Below are 17,746 nucleotides of genomic sequence, written 5' to 3'. Positions count from 1 at the left end.
ATCCCCTTTCCCTTGTCGCCTACAGAGTTTTCAGTCCAGGCAAAGTTTTTATGCTTTTTTAAATGAAGTTCTTCGAGGCAGGATGTTTGAAGCAGTCATCCAAGCTTGTCATTTAATGGAAACTGTGTGCAGGAAATTGCCAAGATGGAGATATTTGAGTCAAGCAGCCCTCTAACTGGAGGGAGGGAAGTGAAGCAAATTCTCCCGTCTACATCTTCTGAGTTCTATGGGGGAGGGTTATTAAGAAGACCAGCCCCCCTCCCAGAGGATGGGGGGTTGGGAACACTGGCTTTAGTGTGGAAAATCTCTCTCTCTCTCACACACACACGCACACACACGCACACCCCAAATTGCAGTTTGTCTGAGCTACACAACACCACCTCTCCCCTACTGCCACTCCCTGGGAGAGAAGGAGGAGGGAGAGCACAGCTCAAAAGCAGTGCCTAAACCCAGGTCTAAGAATAAACTGTACCAAATCTTTCTGGTGACTGTAATTGTCAACATTTATGATCCGAGAAACAGGTTTAATTGTCTTCTGGAAAATGGGTGGTCTTGTGTTGTCACCTAGACAAAATGACGGCTGTCTCATGCCCTTATCTGGGCTCGGCTTTGCCAAACATTGTGTGTGTGCTAATTAGCGGGTCCTCACACCCTCCTTGTGAAGGCAAGTGAGGGGCCCATTCAGTGGCCCTGGGAGGTGGGAGTGAAAAGCTGGCATTCTGTGGCCACCACCCCTCCTTCCATGGCAGCCAAGGTGCCCAGCTGAAGGGCTCCCTTGAGCGCTGAGCCCGAGCAGAGGAACTGTGTGTTCTGACATCCTTTGCTAATGACCCCAGATGCCATGCCATTAAAAAACCCTATAGGTGGGCTTCCCTGGTGGCGCAGTGGTTGAGAGTCCGCCTGCCGATGCAGGGGACACGGGCTCGTGCCCCAGTCTGGGAAGATCCCACATGCCACAGAGCGGCTGGGCCCGTGAGCCATGGCCGCGGAGCCTGTGCTCCGGAACGGGAGAGGCCACAACAGTGAGAGGCCCGCGTACCGCAAAAAAAAACACAAAAAAACCCTGTAGGTTTTTCCTCTGATAGCAGTTTTGAAAGGAGAGAAAGGGAAATGGGTGTTAAGTGAATGCCTCTTCTATACCAGGCAGTGGCTGATTTAATTTTCCCCAGAGCTATTATATCATTTTCAAGATGAGGAAACTGAGGCTCACAGAGAGATAAGGTGGATTAGGAAAAGGGGACTAGGTTATAGAGGAGAAAGGGAGCCTCCCATCCCTACCACCAGGAAACAAAAACAAAACCCAACTCTGAGGTCCAGGCAACTCACACTGACCGGACCAAGAGTACTGTTTTCCTAGTAGCACCAACCAAATCTAGGCTGGCACACAGAAGGTGGTGGCGACCTCCCAGGATCTCCGCCCTGTCCTTTATCCAGTAGATTCTAATCCTAAAGGGAACCGGTGACTGTCATAGTCTACCTGGCATGGCTGTCACCTGTCCTGCTCCTTCCTTACACCTCTCCAGCTGATTTCTCTGTCTTGTCCCATTTCCCTTCTTAATCACAGGATCCCTCACTCCACGAAATCCAATCCCTAGCTGATTACTTGCCCGGCAGACAACTTTTAAGTGCTCTCCATGGCAGTCTGTAAAGCCAGGACAGTAACCCCCAACACTCACACCTGCAGATTTTGCACAGTAACTTGTCAGTGGTTTGGAAAACATTAACCCCACCATAAAGGCGCAGATAAAACCCTGTCTTCCCTCTCAGTTCTTTTTTTCTTAACTCAAGCACAAATCTTCCTGCCCACTAGAAAGCTGATATTTTCTTTTCGATAACTATAAAAATTAGCAACTTGGATGCACTGGGGAAAAAAAGATAAACTGCATATGTTCTTGCTTCTCTTTTTATCTAATCGAACAGAACAGTATTCCTGGGACACAGATGCCTGCTCTGTGTAAGCGATCGTCATATAGGGCTTGGCATCCCTCATCTATCACACTGCCCTCTACGTATCTACAGGGCTTTGAATAATCAGATCTGGGGAGCTGTATACCTTCTTGTTGTCCAAGTTCATTTCACAACACATTGGTTAAGCTGGATTTTTAATATGTCACCCAGGTCAATGTCAGTGAGCAGCTCTGAAGGCCTAATGAAGGTGTTCCAGTAGACAGAAGACTGGCAAAGTGGTACCATGTTCCCCAGGGGGCTCTCCCTGAGCAATTCCACCCAAACCTTATAAACACACACCCTTCCTTGCTGACCTCCCGTGAGTCAAGGCTGTCAGTCATTCCCAAGCCAGCAGTGGTTTTATAAAATGCACAAAGGGTAATTACAGAAAGATCCCCCCACGAATGTTCACATGTAATCTTACCCTAGGACTTGAACCCAGGCTCCCACTTGAACCGTTTCCTACATAACTTCAATCTGGCAAACACAATAGTATGCAATTGCTTGGAGGGAGAGAAGGAAGCAGGGGTGGAGGTGGGAAAGGGGAAGTTCAGACTAGCACAGCCCTGATCTTGAAGATTACTGTAAATCCTTTAGCAGTGTTGAAACAATTAGATCACTTGATTGGCCTTAACATTCCAAATCCCATAAATTAGCCTGGTGGGCACCTCATACTGTTAAGCAAGGCATTATGCTGTTCCCACACCAACGTCTGGCTGAAGGAGAACAGACCAATTTTAATTTTAGCACTAAGAAATTATACCTATTCCAGGCCTTGTGACAACGTCTATAATGATACGTAGAAATGTGGTTTTTGTTAACATTTTTTTTTTTTTTTTGCGGTACGCGGGCCTCTCACTGTTGTGGCCCCTCCCGTTGCGGAGCACAGGCTCCGCGGCCATGGCTCACAGGCCCAGCCGCTCCGCGGCATGTGGGATCCTCCCGGACCAGGGCACGAATCCGTGTCCCCTGCATCGGCAGGCGGACTCCCAATCATCGCGCCACCAGGGAAGCCCAACATTTTATTTTTAAAAATTACTTTTGCTTTAGACATCGCATGAATAAAAATTTTAAAGTGCACTCAGTTTCAAAAGTTGTTTTCTTCCTCAAAATTTGGAAGTAGATATTTTGAAATGGTAAATTTCACTCAAAAGAGTTTTTTTTCCAAACACCATCTTTTACAAGTTCCAAATACTAATACTTCTGAGATGCAAATATTCACACAGCATGAAGTACTGTGCTATCTACCACTGTCACACTAAAACAAATAGAACATATGGTCCCTGATGTCTTATAAGTCTCCTGAATTATAAAACCAAATAAACAAATAAGCACGTATATCCATCACAGAGCCCATAAAACTAAAAAGATGCATGTCAAGTTCATTATTAATTCTCACGCATGTCTCAAGAAAGATAGATGAGACAGACAGAGAGAGATACAGAAGAGGGAAAGGGAGAGGGAAGCAGAGAAGGCAAAAAGAGAGAAAGAAGAAAGTACAAAATCAACCCCTGGGGCTCCAGAGCAGGGCTGCCACTGGGGGAAGTCGGGGGCTCCTCGAGGATGGCGGGGAGGCACCTTTTCCCATTACATCCCAGGATGGCAGAGGAAGCAACAGGCTCTGACAAGATGGGACCAAAGATGGTTGATTATGTCACAGTAATCAACCCTAAAATAATGCTAACTATGTGCCAGGCACCTTAAATGTATTAACCACCTAAATCTTCCTAACAACCTGTGAGATTTAAACCCATATTCAGATGAGTTTAAATACAAGGAGTCTAAGGAACTTGCCCAAGGTCATGCAGCCAGAAACTGGCGGAGTCAAGATTAGAACCCAGAAGACGGGCTCCAAGAATCCATGCATTTAGCAGCCACTGGGCTCTGTTGCAAACACACTAGAACTCACCCCACCGTGTGCGTTACTCCATCAGGCCAGGCACCTGAGAGGCTTTGCCGATAAAGGACCCTGCCTAAAGACATGCTCAGCCTTTGGGTCACCTCTGTCCGTGTGATACAGTCCTCTGACCCTGCTTTGGCACAGTTTTTAGCATCTTGGAACTAGATTCGAGTTTTTGGAACTACCAAAAATCAGAGCCATGCACGGTAAACAGGGTAAGCTCTGGAAAATAAGTTTTTAGGTGAACAACAGTGGATGATGGTGAAGTACTGAAACTATTTTCCTCGTGTGGCCCAGGAACTGCTTTGATAGAACTAAAAGAGAGGGTCCAGACGTGTTACAGGCAATTGTGCTTTGTTGAGATTCACATGCAGGGGTCATTTGGATCTTTCTGAGAAGTTTGCTTGTTTTGATCACTTTCCAGTCAATTCCACACTCTGTCACTTCTCACCGTGTCTGAGGAGCGTTTCCTTTTAAGTATAATATTTATCTTTAGTATTGTCTTTTGTAACTTTAGCTCTCCCACACAGGCATCTAGAGCACTCTTGTCTTTCCTGATAAAACGTAGTAGGTGTAATGACTTTGGTAGGACTGATATAGGAATCCTGATCCTTTTTTTTTTTAAATAAACTTATTTATTTAATTATTATTTTTATTTTTGGCTGCGTTGGGTCTTCGTTGCTGTGTGGGCTGTCTCTAGTTGCGGCGAGCGGGGGCTACTCTTCGTTGCTGTGTGCGTGCTTCTCATTGCGGTGGCTTCTCTTGTTGCAGAGCACGGGCTCTAGGCGCACGGGCTTCAGTAGTTGTGGCTCGCGGGCTCTAGAGCGCAGGCTCAGTAGTTGTGGCGCACGGGCGTAGTTGCTCCGCGGCATGTGGGATCTTCCTGGACCAGGGATCGAACCCATGTCCCCTGCATTGGCAGATGGATTCTTAACCACTGTGCCACCAGAGAAGCCCAAGAATCCTATTCTTTTAAACTCTGATATCTCATGAGAGATTTACCAGAAAGAAGTAAAACGATTTCAGTGGCCAGACCCCGCAGGCTGCAGTGCTTGGGGAATTCCCAAAATCCAAGGGGTCAGTATTGCTGGCTCCAGGACTTGAATTTATTAGTTCATGCAGAGTTAACTAATTAGGATGAGGGGAACTGACTCACACTAACTCTACACATTAGAAACTGATGTATAAACCAGACTAGACATTTACTTATTTGCCATGGAGGAATTGTCCTTCCCATAATTATACAACCTATTGTGACCAAACACAGTGTATTTCTCCAGTGCATTAAAATTGATTTCTCTTTCTGGATTTCAAGAAGGCTCTTGATCATTTGTCACCATTCCATCACTTCAGACTGTAGACATTACGATAGATTAAGCTACTAATCCTACATTAGGTTATTTGTTTCAACCACTTCTTCGTATTATCTTCTATGCTTGGTCATCTCAAATGGACTGGCTATTTCCCAGCCCATCTACAACTCACCTCTTGATTTGGGCAACCATATAGAATTTCTCAGTTAATGATCTATGTTCCTTACTTGGTGCATTAGAAATCACTTGTATATTAGTACTAAGTTTAAATTAAATAAAAACAAAAGTTTAACTATTCCCTCCTCACTAAAGACAATTACAATAATAGCTGACATTTGTTGACTTCCTACGATGACCCAGGCTCTGTTATAAGCACTTTGCAGGTATTGACTTATTTAACCCTCACTACCCTGGGAGGTAGCTTCCATGATTCTCCACATCTCACAGATGAGGAAACTGACCTGAGACATAACTTTCTCAGGGTCAAAGGGTTAATAAGTGGCAGAGCTAAGATGCAAACACAGTTTGATGCCCACAGTCTTAACCACAACACTAAATTACCCTCTTAGACTCTTTGCTACTTGGGTGTTATCACTATTACAGATGAAAACAAAACAAAACAAAAAAAAAGGAAGCAGCTGTTTTTCTCACTTGCCCTGACCCCAGCTAACTGTTCTTCACTTTTTTGCATTTTATCCATGCAGAACAAAGCTATATTTGTAATTAAACTCCAGATAAGTAAGTACCTGTTTTTAGCAGGGCCAAAAATTTGAGGTTTAGCTGTAGCTGATAAAATATTTAAACCCAGTGACGTTTTGGATGGAAGGTAAAGATTCTTTCCTGTGTTATCAAAGCCTTGGGATATCCATAGATCCTTCCATTCTGCACTTTCCTAGTCGTTCCCTCACAGACATCGCAACCCTCTCCTCGAGTTTCTGGGGCCCCCAGCTGGGGACAGCTACACCTGGGCGTGAGAAGAGGGAGCATGATAGCTGCAGGCAGGACAAGCAGCTAGATGAGAACAAAAGATAATGGAAATATTGGGCAGCTGTAACTATTGTCCACTTCTGACTGAGAAATCGTAGGCAGGTCATTTAATTGTTCTGCCTCCGTTTTTCTTCCTTTGAAATGGCATTAGCAGTACTTGCTTCTGCCCACCTCATGAGGGGTGTTTTGACACTAAAGAGGCAATGTTTAGAAAAGTTTTTTGCTCTCTTCAGAATGTCCAAATAGAATCCAAATTTGTTGTGTATTTTCTACTGCTGAACACCTGCATGAGACTATTTTTAAGCTACTTTCTTTTAGCCTTCTTACAGCAGCAGGTAGATTTGGACAGTTTGACCTTGGCCCAGCCTTAAAAAATTGATCCAGCGAAGCAAACGGCCCGTGTTGGTGATGGCTGAGGTGTGGTGGGAAGGACTTGGAGTGAGGATGCTTGGGTTTGAGTACTGAGTTCAGGCCCTGCCATCTGAGTTGGGTGAAATGGAGGCAGTCACAACCTCTCTGGGACTCAGTTTCTTCATCTGTAAAATGGGGGCTCTGTTTTAGAGTTGTGATGAGGACATAGGGGAATGCATATGAAGGGGTGTCATGAGTGTACAAATCTAACTCCTAGTCTACTTCTCCCTCGTTTAGCATTGGAAGAGACCTCACACATTGCCTGGTCCCATCCTTCCATTTACAGGTCAGAAAACTAAGGCTCAAGGAGGTCAGATGACTTCTCCAGGGCCTTGTCTCCTGACTCCTGGTCTCACTCCCTCTCTACTTTCCCTGGTTTTTGAGTGGCTTCTTACAACAGAAGATGCAGCTTCTGAAAGGACAGAGAGACAGAGGGCACCCTCTCAGGATGCTAGTCAGCTTGTACCTCAAGTGTGAAGAAGAAAAGTCTACACTCAGATGTCAGCCAGAGCTTGGAAGAAATAGATTCAGCCATTAAAGTAATCCTCGCACACCTCAGTGGGTAAATACAGTCACCCATATAGGAACGAGGTAGGAATAAAACAACAGGTGCTTTGAGAGGATTACATGTATTTGTTACTGGGGACATGCAAAAGCCATTTCCAAGCATTTATTGTTTTCATTTAACATTTATTCAATAAAGAGTGTCACAGAGCATGCTCTCATAATCTGAGCCCCTCTTGACTGTGTGCACAGCTTTTCAGATGCCTGCAATTTCTTCCTCTTACTTACAAAGATGTTTATTGAACTACAAGAGGTAAGTAAACACCTGGAGAGATCTCAGAGGAAACCTGTTGAATGGTTCCGTTCCCTAATAGAAGGGATCAGATAGATACCTGAACTTCAGTGAATCCCAAAATACTCCAGCAGAAGGAATTAAGCCTTTAAATGTCCATACTACTGGTAGACAGAGAGAAGCAGAAAATTTCAGGGTTGGAAGAAACATTATGATGGGGTCTGGATGCCCCAGGATTTTGTTAAAATGTAGATTCTGGATCAATCAGTCTGCAGGTGGATTCTGAAGTTTTGCGTTTCTAAAAAGCTCCCAGGTGATGTTGACACTGGTTTGGGACCACACTTTGAGTTAACAACTCCATTCACTATGCACCTGTTCTTAGCTATTATTGGATAAAGCAAATAAAGCTTTGCAAAGCCTTTTGGGTGCTTGTATTAAGAAAAGATATAAGTTGATCAAGATATCACTTATATGTGGGATCTAAAAAAATGGTACAAATGAACTTATGTACAAAATAGAAATAGAGTTACAGATATAGAAAACAAACTTATGGTTACCAAGGGGGAAGGGGGGTATAAATTGGGAGGTTGGTATTGACATTTACACACTATTATATATAAAACAGATAACTAGTAAGAACCTACTGATAGCACAGGGAACTCTACTCAATACTCTGTAATGACCTGTATGGGAAAAGAATCTAAAAAAGAGTGGATATAGGTATATGTATAACTGATTCACTTTGCTGTACAGCAGAAACTAACACAGTATTGTAAATCAACTCTACTCCAATAAAAATTAATTTAAAAAAAAAAGATTGTCTCTAAGTATAGGAGAAACAAGTGCTACCTCTATCACCAAAAAGAGATAACTGAAAATCCTAGTTAAGATTAAGGAATTTGCAATTTAATATATCACTTTCTCCAAGGGGATCCACCTTTGAATCAGGGCTGGAGGGAAATGAGAATGCTGAACACAGTGTTCCTCTAATAGCGCCATGGCAGGCCCAAGGGGCGGGTAGGTGGGAGACATATCTGGGGGAATGTGCCCTTTCTAGCACGCCACAGCACCTTCAAATATTCTGACTCTGGAACCTATGTCTTTTGAATCCTATACCTGAAATAACCAAAAATAATTATCTGTATGTAATTTTGTAGACATTTCAGCCAATGTCCAAGTGTAGAAGTTTAACTTAAAGGACTACAATCACCATAGTTTAAGCAACTTTGCGTTTCCCATGGTATTTAGCACAATGTCTTGCTCAAAGTAAAGCCCTAATAAATATATTTTGACAGGGGGAGAGGGTGAGTAGAAATATATTCATAGCCCTGGGAGATATGGTGACAGGAAAAAACTACTAGTTTTTCATTGGTTCCCATAGGCAAAATTACTATATAAACTGGATAATTCAATTATTTTGCCCTCAATCAATTGTTCTCTTGTAATTAATCCAGTCTTAAACTTTACCGAGTAGGTCCTGGATTCAGCCTCTCTACAAGAGAATTTCTGGTGTTTGGGGGCTCATGTAGCAACCAGTTTGTCACCTAGGACCATAAAAATTCCAATACTCTAAAAAAGGTCTTCACACGACAGTTGATCCACTGTGACAGTAGATCAACGAATGTAAAGATGTATTGGCCCTTAAAGGACTCTACAGTCACTGAATAAATGATATAAAGTTATTTTGATTATGAACAAATTTATTTCAACTTTCCTTTTTTCACCGAATATTTGTTAATACATTGAATTCAAAACACCAGTTTTTTTTTCAATTGAAGAACTTCAATCCTAAGATGACAGATTAGAAAACATTTTAAATCACAAACCTTTTTATTAAACATGGGGGGAAATGAGTTAGGGTGAACTCAATAGAAGGTAAACATAGAGTTTTCAAATTGCAATTATATACAGCTCAGTCACAAAGCCCTGTACACTGTTTTTTCCAATCAGCTTCACTGAGGTGTGAGTTAAAGTGTGCAGCTTGATGAGTTGTGACAAACATGACTGCCACTGCCACCAAGATATAGAATACTTGTCTCATCCCCCAAATTTCCTTCAATCCCTTTATGATCAATGCCCACCAACCTTGACAACTACAGATCTGCTTTATGTCACTATGGTTTTGCCTTTTCTAGCTGTTTATATAAATGGAATCACACACAGCAGGTAGTCTTTTGGGTCCCGCTTCTTCCACTTAGTCTGTTGCTTTTGCGGTTCATCCTATGTTGTTGTGTCTAGCAGCTGTTTGCTCCTTTTTATTGCTAAGTAATATTCCATTGTGTGCATATATCATAATTGGTTTATCCATTCAGCAGCTGACGGACATTTCGGCTGTTCCTAGTTTGGGCCTATTGTGAACGAAACTTCTATGAACACCCATGTACAGGTCTTTGTGCTGGACACAGCTTTCATTTATCCTGGGTAAATACCTTCGATGTGGGATTGGTGAATCATATAGGAAGTATATATTTAACTTTATAAGAAACTGCCAGGCTGTTTCTCTGAAAAGGGCTGTGTCATTTTGCATTTCCACCAGCAGATTTTGAAAGTTCTAGTTGCTTTACATTTTCACCAAAACTTGGTACTGTTAGTCCTTTTTGTATCTGTCACTCTAGTGTAGGTGTAGCAGTCATCTCGGTATCTTAATTTGCATTTTCCTAATGACTAATGATGTTGAATATCTTTTTTGTTCCTATTGGTCATTCATACATCTCCTTTAATTCACAATTGTTTACAATGGTTTTAGAGTAAAGGTGGCCCCACTTTAAAGATCAATGAACTAAGGCCACAGAAAGAAAATGCAAATGTTCACATTTATGCCACAGAGCTCCTGAGACAATGTCCTTAAGGAAGAAATGAGAGGTTTAATTAAACAGAGTTAGGAAAACTGATACATGTGAATTTCCACGAGTACATTTGCTAGTCTACTAAATAGAGAGATAGAGATTTTTAAACACAATAGTATAATTTTCAAGTGAGAAAAAAATTGAATCCTAGATTAAATGAGAGGAAAGAAAATACCTTAAAATGTTAATTCACAATTTTTAAAAATCTCAGCTTTAGGTAAGATTTTGACATAAAGTGAATATAGTATGGTAGTTTAGAGTGTTGGCGGTAAAGCCAGACCGTCTGGATTCAAATCCTGGCTCTGGCACATATGTGCTGATAAGCCAGGTTGTTGAGCACTCTGAGTCTGATGTCTTTAATGTATGAAATGTATAAAATGAAAATAACAATATTATTATTATAAACAATAATAATAAACAAAGGTTTGTTGGGATAACACATGTATTTAGAATGGTGTCTGGCAGGTATTACGTGTAATGTAATAAATATTAGTCATTGTTATTATGATGATCATATTATTATTATTTTTTTTTTATTTTTTATTTTTTTTTTAATGTTTGCAGTATGCGGGCCTCTCACTGTTGTGGCCTCTCCCATTGCGGAGCACAGGCTCCGGACGCGCAGGCTCAGCGGCCATGGCTCACGGGCCCAGCCGCTCCGCGGCATGTGGGATCTTCCCGGACCGGGGCACGAACCCGTGTCCCTTGCATCGGCAGGCGGACTCTCAACCACTGCGCCACCAGGGAAGCCCGATCATATTATTATTATATAGACACTTGAAAGCATGAGATTGAAATACATAGCCACTGAGCTAAACAAACAAACATGTAATTTTCTCTATAAATAGACCCTTTACAAGATTGATACTTGAGATCAATCCGGGTCACCACTGGTTGGAATGAGGCCTATTTACCACCTCAGAACACGTTTAAGGAAGACTCATTTCTGAAAAATCATCCCAGGTAATATGTTAGATGAATTGTCCTCCTTTCTAAAAGGAAGACTTCACCTCTTCCAGTACTAAGAAAAAAGAGCTGAGAGAATGGTTTCCTGAAAACAAACCCATAATTTGATGTTCTTCAACCCAAATAATTAGCCAGTGGCTCCTAAGGAGTTTCTTTGTAAGACATTCTGGATATGAGGCCAATCACTTGCTAGAACAGCAGCTTCTAACCTTAGCAATATTAAGGTAAAAAAAAAACCTTAGCAATATTAAGGTAAAAAAAAAAAGGTAATAAATTAAAAATTATTATAATCAATTAATTATAAAAATTATAACCAATGAATTATATTTTTATTTTTATTGAAATATAGTAGATTTACAACATATTTGTTTCAGATGTACAGCAAAATGATTGAGTTATATGTATAAATGTATACATTCTTTTTTTACATTCTCTTCCATTATAGGTTATTACAAGATATTGAGTATAGTTCCCTGTGCTATACAGTAGGCCCTTGTTGATTATTTTATATATAGTAGTGTGTATATTTTAATCCCAAACTCCTAGCTTATCCCTCCCCCCATTTCCCCTTTGGTAACCATAAGTTTGTTTTCTATGTCTGTGGGTCTATTTCTATTTTGTAAATAAGTTCATTTGTATCCTTTTTTTTAGATTCCTCATATAAGCAACATCACATATTTGTCTTTCTCTGTCTGGCTTACTTCACTTAGTATGATAATCTCTAGGTCCATCCATGTTGCTGCAAATGGCATTATTTCATTCTTTTTTATTCTTCTTTTATTTTCATTCTTTACCAATAATTTGATACTGTATTTAAATTAATATTTCAGTAATCATTTCATTTTCTACCTACTTGTGAAAAATAGTACACATATATGTAGGGCAGTTATTCATTAAACCAACTAAAAATGCTTGCTGAGGACCCTTGTAATCACTCCAAGTACCCCACAGGGTCTAGGGCTCACAGATGCGGAACCTCTATACCAGAACATACATGCAGATTTTTTCAGCCTTGGCTCTCCTGAGAGAATTCCCCCATGTTGTGTTCAGTGACATCATCTTGTACTAAGATCATAACAGTTTCACCGAGAGTTTTGTGTTTATCGTGTAGAATGTGTGTACAAGCCACACACTGTTGTAAAGGCCTCTAAGCCCAGGAGAGACCGTCCAGTTTCTTCAAATACTTAAATGTTCTCTGTGTTCTTGACTGTGGTTTGTGGTATCTTCCTTCTGATTCTAGCAGGATCCTTTCTGTAACTGGTCCTAACTGCTTTCTGTAAGGATGCAGATTGCAGAGACAGTTCCAACCTACTCAGTGAAGGCCCTCCAACTTCTGGACTTCTTTTCTTCTGCATGACAAAGATGAGACTTCTTCTCTGTAGAGATCACAGGTGCATCTGTACAGGTGTGAGTCCCTTGTGAACCCCTGGGAGAAGCTATGACTTGTGGGGTCAGGTCCCACCCATTCATCTCCTCTTCACGCAATGGTGGAAAGCCAATAGCGTTAACACAGGCAGGGAGGTGAGTCCGCAACGAATTGCTCTTATGCAGCAAAGACCAACTGGTGGTTCGCTTTTTTAGTAAATTCCCAAAATCTGGAGTCATTTGAGTCCAAAGGGGGTACTTGTGAGAGTAGGGACAGGGCAGGGGGAACAAGGCAAAAATAGAAGCAACAAAAATATGCCTTCAGTGTTTGCCTGCTCATTAGACCAGCACTGAGCCAGTACTCCCATGGCCTGAATAACTGATACTTTTTATAAGTAACTGAAGAGCTATAAAAAGCTTAGCATTTAAGAAAACAACAAACAGCTGTGTTGAATGAACAAGAAAAATCTAAAGAAAGAGCCTGTCTGTGTGGCAAGAGGTCACACTGCTTCATGAGGAAGTGCTAGAACATCACCAACATTTGCTACATCAGTGTGTTTTCCTGGCTGGTCATACTACTCTTCCTTTCACCTCAGTGCCACTTCCCCATTGAAATAGAAAAACAAATGCATGTCACCAGAATGCTCCGCAATATTTCCTGGAAACAGCATTTCTTTTCTGTGCACTTAACCGTGTGTTGGGCGGTGGTGCACATGAGGGGCTCCCGATCAGCAGAGTGAACAAACACTTTATAGAGTCAGGCTGAGCCTCACTGCCCTGGGACCCCTGGGCTTAGTTCACATGTGTCTTGAGGTCCCACACAGCTGCCCTTCACTTTAACGGAAAATGCCATCTGCAGGAACCACAGCTGGCAAAAGGCAGCAATAACCCTCCCTACTTCCTCTGGTAATTATCCATAAACTCAATAATGAGGCAATTACCAGTGGGAGGCAGTATGGTAAAGTGATCAAATATATGGGCTTGGGGCTCTGAATTCCAACTCCTGCACTTACTCCTGGGTGACCTTGAGAAGTTAACTAACCTCTCTGCACCCTAGTTCCCTTAATAGTAATTAGTAAGCCAAACAAAGTCATCTTCCCCCAGCCTTCAGCTGAGCCTTTAGTGTGCTTGTTAGACAGTGGTCTATGATGACTCTAAGAGGGCATACGGCCATCTTCCCTAATTTCCAAGCTTTAGGTATCTTTTCTTAATGGCACATAATAAATGTTAGTTGGGACAAACAGTAAGTGAATAGGAAAATGCAGACCTAGATCCAACCATTTCAATAATCACATTAAATGTAGGTGGATTCAAGACTTTTATTTAAAAAGCGGAGATGGTCAGAACAGATAAAAAGTAAAACCCAGCTATGTATTGCCTATAAAAGATATACTTTAAACATAAGGATTCAGATCAGTTGAAATGAACTGGATGGAAAATGTGTGTCATAAGAAGGCTGGAGCAGCTATAATAATATTAGATAAAGCAGACTTCATTACAAAGAGTTTGCCATAGGAAAAGAGGGACTTCTCCTAATTCAACAGAAAGACATAATAATTATACATGTATATGCACCTAATAACAGAGTTTAAAATACATGAAATAAAATAGGCACTTAAAGGGAGAAAAGACAATTCTATAATCATAGCTGGAGATTTTAACACACACCCCCATAGCAATTGATAGAGTAGCTAGACCAAAAAATCCCTAAAAATGTAGAGGATTTGAACCATACTATTAATAAATATCAACCATACTTTTCTTTTCCTTTGATACACATTTTCAGACACTTGCAAAGCTGCCAGTTCTGGCTCCCCACCAGCAAGGAAGCCACTCAGTCCCATTGTCCCCCAGAAGTGTGGACGGTATCATACTTGGAGGAGCCTTTCAAAACTTAGTCTACGGAGAAGTGTCTGGATGCTGCAAGGTGGCTACATCTTGTTGGTTTTTTTTTTTTTTTCCCCTTCAGCCTGTTTTATATGAACCAACTCTAGAATCACCAGTCTGTTCCCACAGCCATCCTGCCATCTGCTAGGCTTGACAGCCATTGCCGGAGCTTTCAGAATCCTTCCCTAAGATATCTGGAGTGTCGCCACAACAGAGGTTTAGCCATCACATTTCATACATACTGCCTAGGGCAAGACCTCCCTCCGTATGAGGAGAGTGTTGGAGGTCATGTGGAATATTAAAATCCTTTGAAACCGTCCATAGCAAAAGAATTTACACTTCGGCTCTGCCCCTTAGGGCAGAACTCTAAACAAACATAGCCCTCATTTATCTTTATTAGCAATTACTCAGATAAAATTGAAGATTGTATTTGAAAGAAAAAATAAATAGCAAAAAAAATTGAACTTTTGAAAAATGTAAAAGATCAGGTTGTACCTTGAAAATATTTGCTGCTGCCTCTTTTCTGCCTAAGGCTGTGAGTTACGTTGCAGCCTTGCATTCCATGGAGTGTCTGCAGAGTGAGATATGTGTGATCCAAGGGCCTTATTATCCCAGGTGAACTGGGCAAAGGCTTCCCCAAATAAGCAACTTATTTTTCTTTCACTTGAGGACATGGACCTCAGGTAGATAAAATTTCAGTTAAAAGGTCTGCCTGCAGAGAATTAGACACTTCCAAGGTTTGTGGATTTCACATGTGTTGGCATCTCTAACCACCATAAATCTCCTTTCCAGCATTCCATTCATCCCAACAGCCCTTGCTATGCCAAGCCCATGATGGAGGTTAGACAAAGTCTAGGGATTATGGATGTGGGACAAGAGGGGGCCTTTGCAAAGGTTTTCTTTAAGACCCATGATTTAAATAGTCCATTCAGGGGACTTCCCTGGTGACCCAGTGGTAAAGAATCCGCCTGCCAATGCAGGGGACGCGGGTTTGATCCCTGGGCAGGCAACTAAGATCCCACATGCCTCGGGGCAACTAAGCCCGCACGCCACAACTACTGTACCTGCGCGCCTCAACCAGAGAGAAGCCCGCACACCGCAATGAAGACTCGCTGCAGCCAAAAAAATTTTTAAATTTAAAAAGAAAATATATTAATTAATTAAATAATTTTAAAAAATAGTCCATTCAGTCATAGGCTAGGGCAACAGAAGATCATGGCATTGATAGAGGCAGAGAAACCATTTCTTAATAGTGAAGGCTTCTTGTCTCAGGATGCCCTCCCAACAGAGCAGTAGCTCCCAGAGAGAAGAATCTACTATTTTCAAGCCCTTTTACCTCTAATCCCATTGGCAACGTCGGTATTCTCTCCTTAAGGAACATTCCTAGCACTTCGTCTCCCAAATGGCAATACCAAAGCCCAGTCAGCTGCAGAAGACGTGGCCATCGATCACAAGATCTTTCCCCACCTTTAGGATCTTGTTCACCTGGACTCTTCCCCATGATATGGCCTGTTAAAAAGGAACACAATTATAAGATTCTCCCCTTCTTCAACAGAGTATTATTCTTTGCTCAAAAAGAGAATCTGGTTCATTCCATGATTAATCTTTTCAATGCTCTGGAAGGGCCAATAGGTGACAGGCATGAGGGTAAAGCACTTCCACGAACACATTTTTTACTGGAACTTGTCCTTTTGCAAAGCTCTTCTGCCAGATTCCATTAGGAAATTGCAAGCAGATTCATTTATCCAAGTGCTTCTCTCTCTCCTCCTCATAAATATATAGACATCACATGGCAGAGAGGGAGAAGACGCTGACTCTCTTGCATGGCATACCCTGCACAGCAGACGTGTAGGCAAATGCCAATACTGAACACGGTAGTGCGTGCATATATGCATATGAATATATATCATGTTATTACTCCTTGGCAATGAGATTCCAAGTAGCTACAGAGGGGAGGGGAAAGTCATAATCAATACAGCTGCACTTCAGAATGTCAACTGAAGGCAGACAATGATAAGAAGATGGGCAAGGCTGTCCCTAGCAACATGAAAATAAGAGCCAGGACCACCTAAGGATTGATTAGGGACTGGGCCAAATTCCAGCCCTAAACTCATCACAAATTATGCTAAGAGCTCCCCAGGGAAGGCTCCAATTGGCATTTTTGAGCCACACATCCCATTCTTTTGATAGAGACATCAGGACTGCCTGGGAGACTATCGGAGAATAAAAACGCAAAGCAAAAGATGAATTCGGAAAGGGCTGCTCACCCTTCCAAATTCTTTCAAGTTTCCCGAGAAATCCTTCAGCTCCTTTCAAACAAGCTGATGTTATTATTCCACTTTGTCATTCAGGTCCCTGATGAAGGGCACAGCCAGCGCGCAGAAAGGTAAAGAGAACAGTAGATGAAAATGTCAGCCGACAGGTAGGAAGGCTGCAGCATGGCAGAGCCTTCCAGCTGGAATGAGAGAAGAACCAGCCCCCAACCAAAACCTATTTTTCAGGGAATACACTTTAAGACTGTTTTCCTTCTTCTTCCAGGAACACTTAGGTCCTGTCTTTTTGTAGACAGAGACATACACTTAATCACAAGCATATTGTATGAAAGAAAAATGTATAGACCTTCTAGACCTCCAAATATATAGCAACGGTTCCAATTTTCATTACCAGAAATAACTAGAGGAAATGAGAAGCAGGTGTGGGAAGGCTTCCCTGAGCGATGCCAGGGCTTCGTTTTAATTCAGTTGTGTATGGCCTGCCACTACCTCCCGGCCCTACTGCTCACATGCTCAGAGGTCAGGCTATTAAAATCAGCCAGATACACACAAATTCATTTCTTTTAGACCCCAGCTCTACATGCCTTGCCAGCGGAACACTGCACCAACTTCTGACAGAAACATCACTGTATCTCTAAGGTAATAGAGGTTCTTCTTAGGTGACACAAAATGTTTGGGGCATAGCTTTGGGGAACTCAGAATTCATCAGAAGAGAAGCGCTCATATACAAAGCATGGAACTTCTTTTGGGTGGCTGGTAGAAATCTAAAATAAGTTCCATATTTCTTCTATTGGTAAAGTAAATCTTAATGGAGTATGGAATATGCGGCTTGTTGGCATTGGGAACTGTTCAGATCACATACATTTTTGATAATGGCCTTTGTTTGAGGACTACTGCCTGGAGAAGAGGAAGGATGAGGTAGATCCGAGGATCTACCTTTTTTTTTTCCTTTTCATAAATAACCCACATTTGCTTCTTTTCCATCTGTAGGTAGCCCTTTTAATGCTTCGAAAATTTAGAGCTGCCCACAAATTAAAAAGAGGATATCAGTATCT

Source organism: Monodon monoceros, unplaced genomic scaffold (assembly GCF_005190385.1).
Source record: "Monodon monoceros isolate NGI ecotype Baffin Bay Population unplaced genomic scaffold, NGI_Narwhal_1 Super_Scaffold_15, whole genome shotgun sequence".
NCBI lineage: Eukaryota > Metazoa > Chordata > Mammalia > Artiodactyla > Monodontidae > Monodon > Monodon monoceros.
This window is presented reverse-complemented; position numbering follows the sequence as displayed.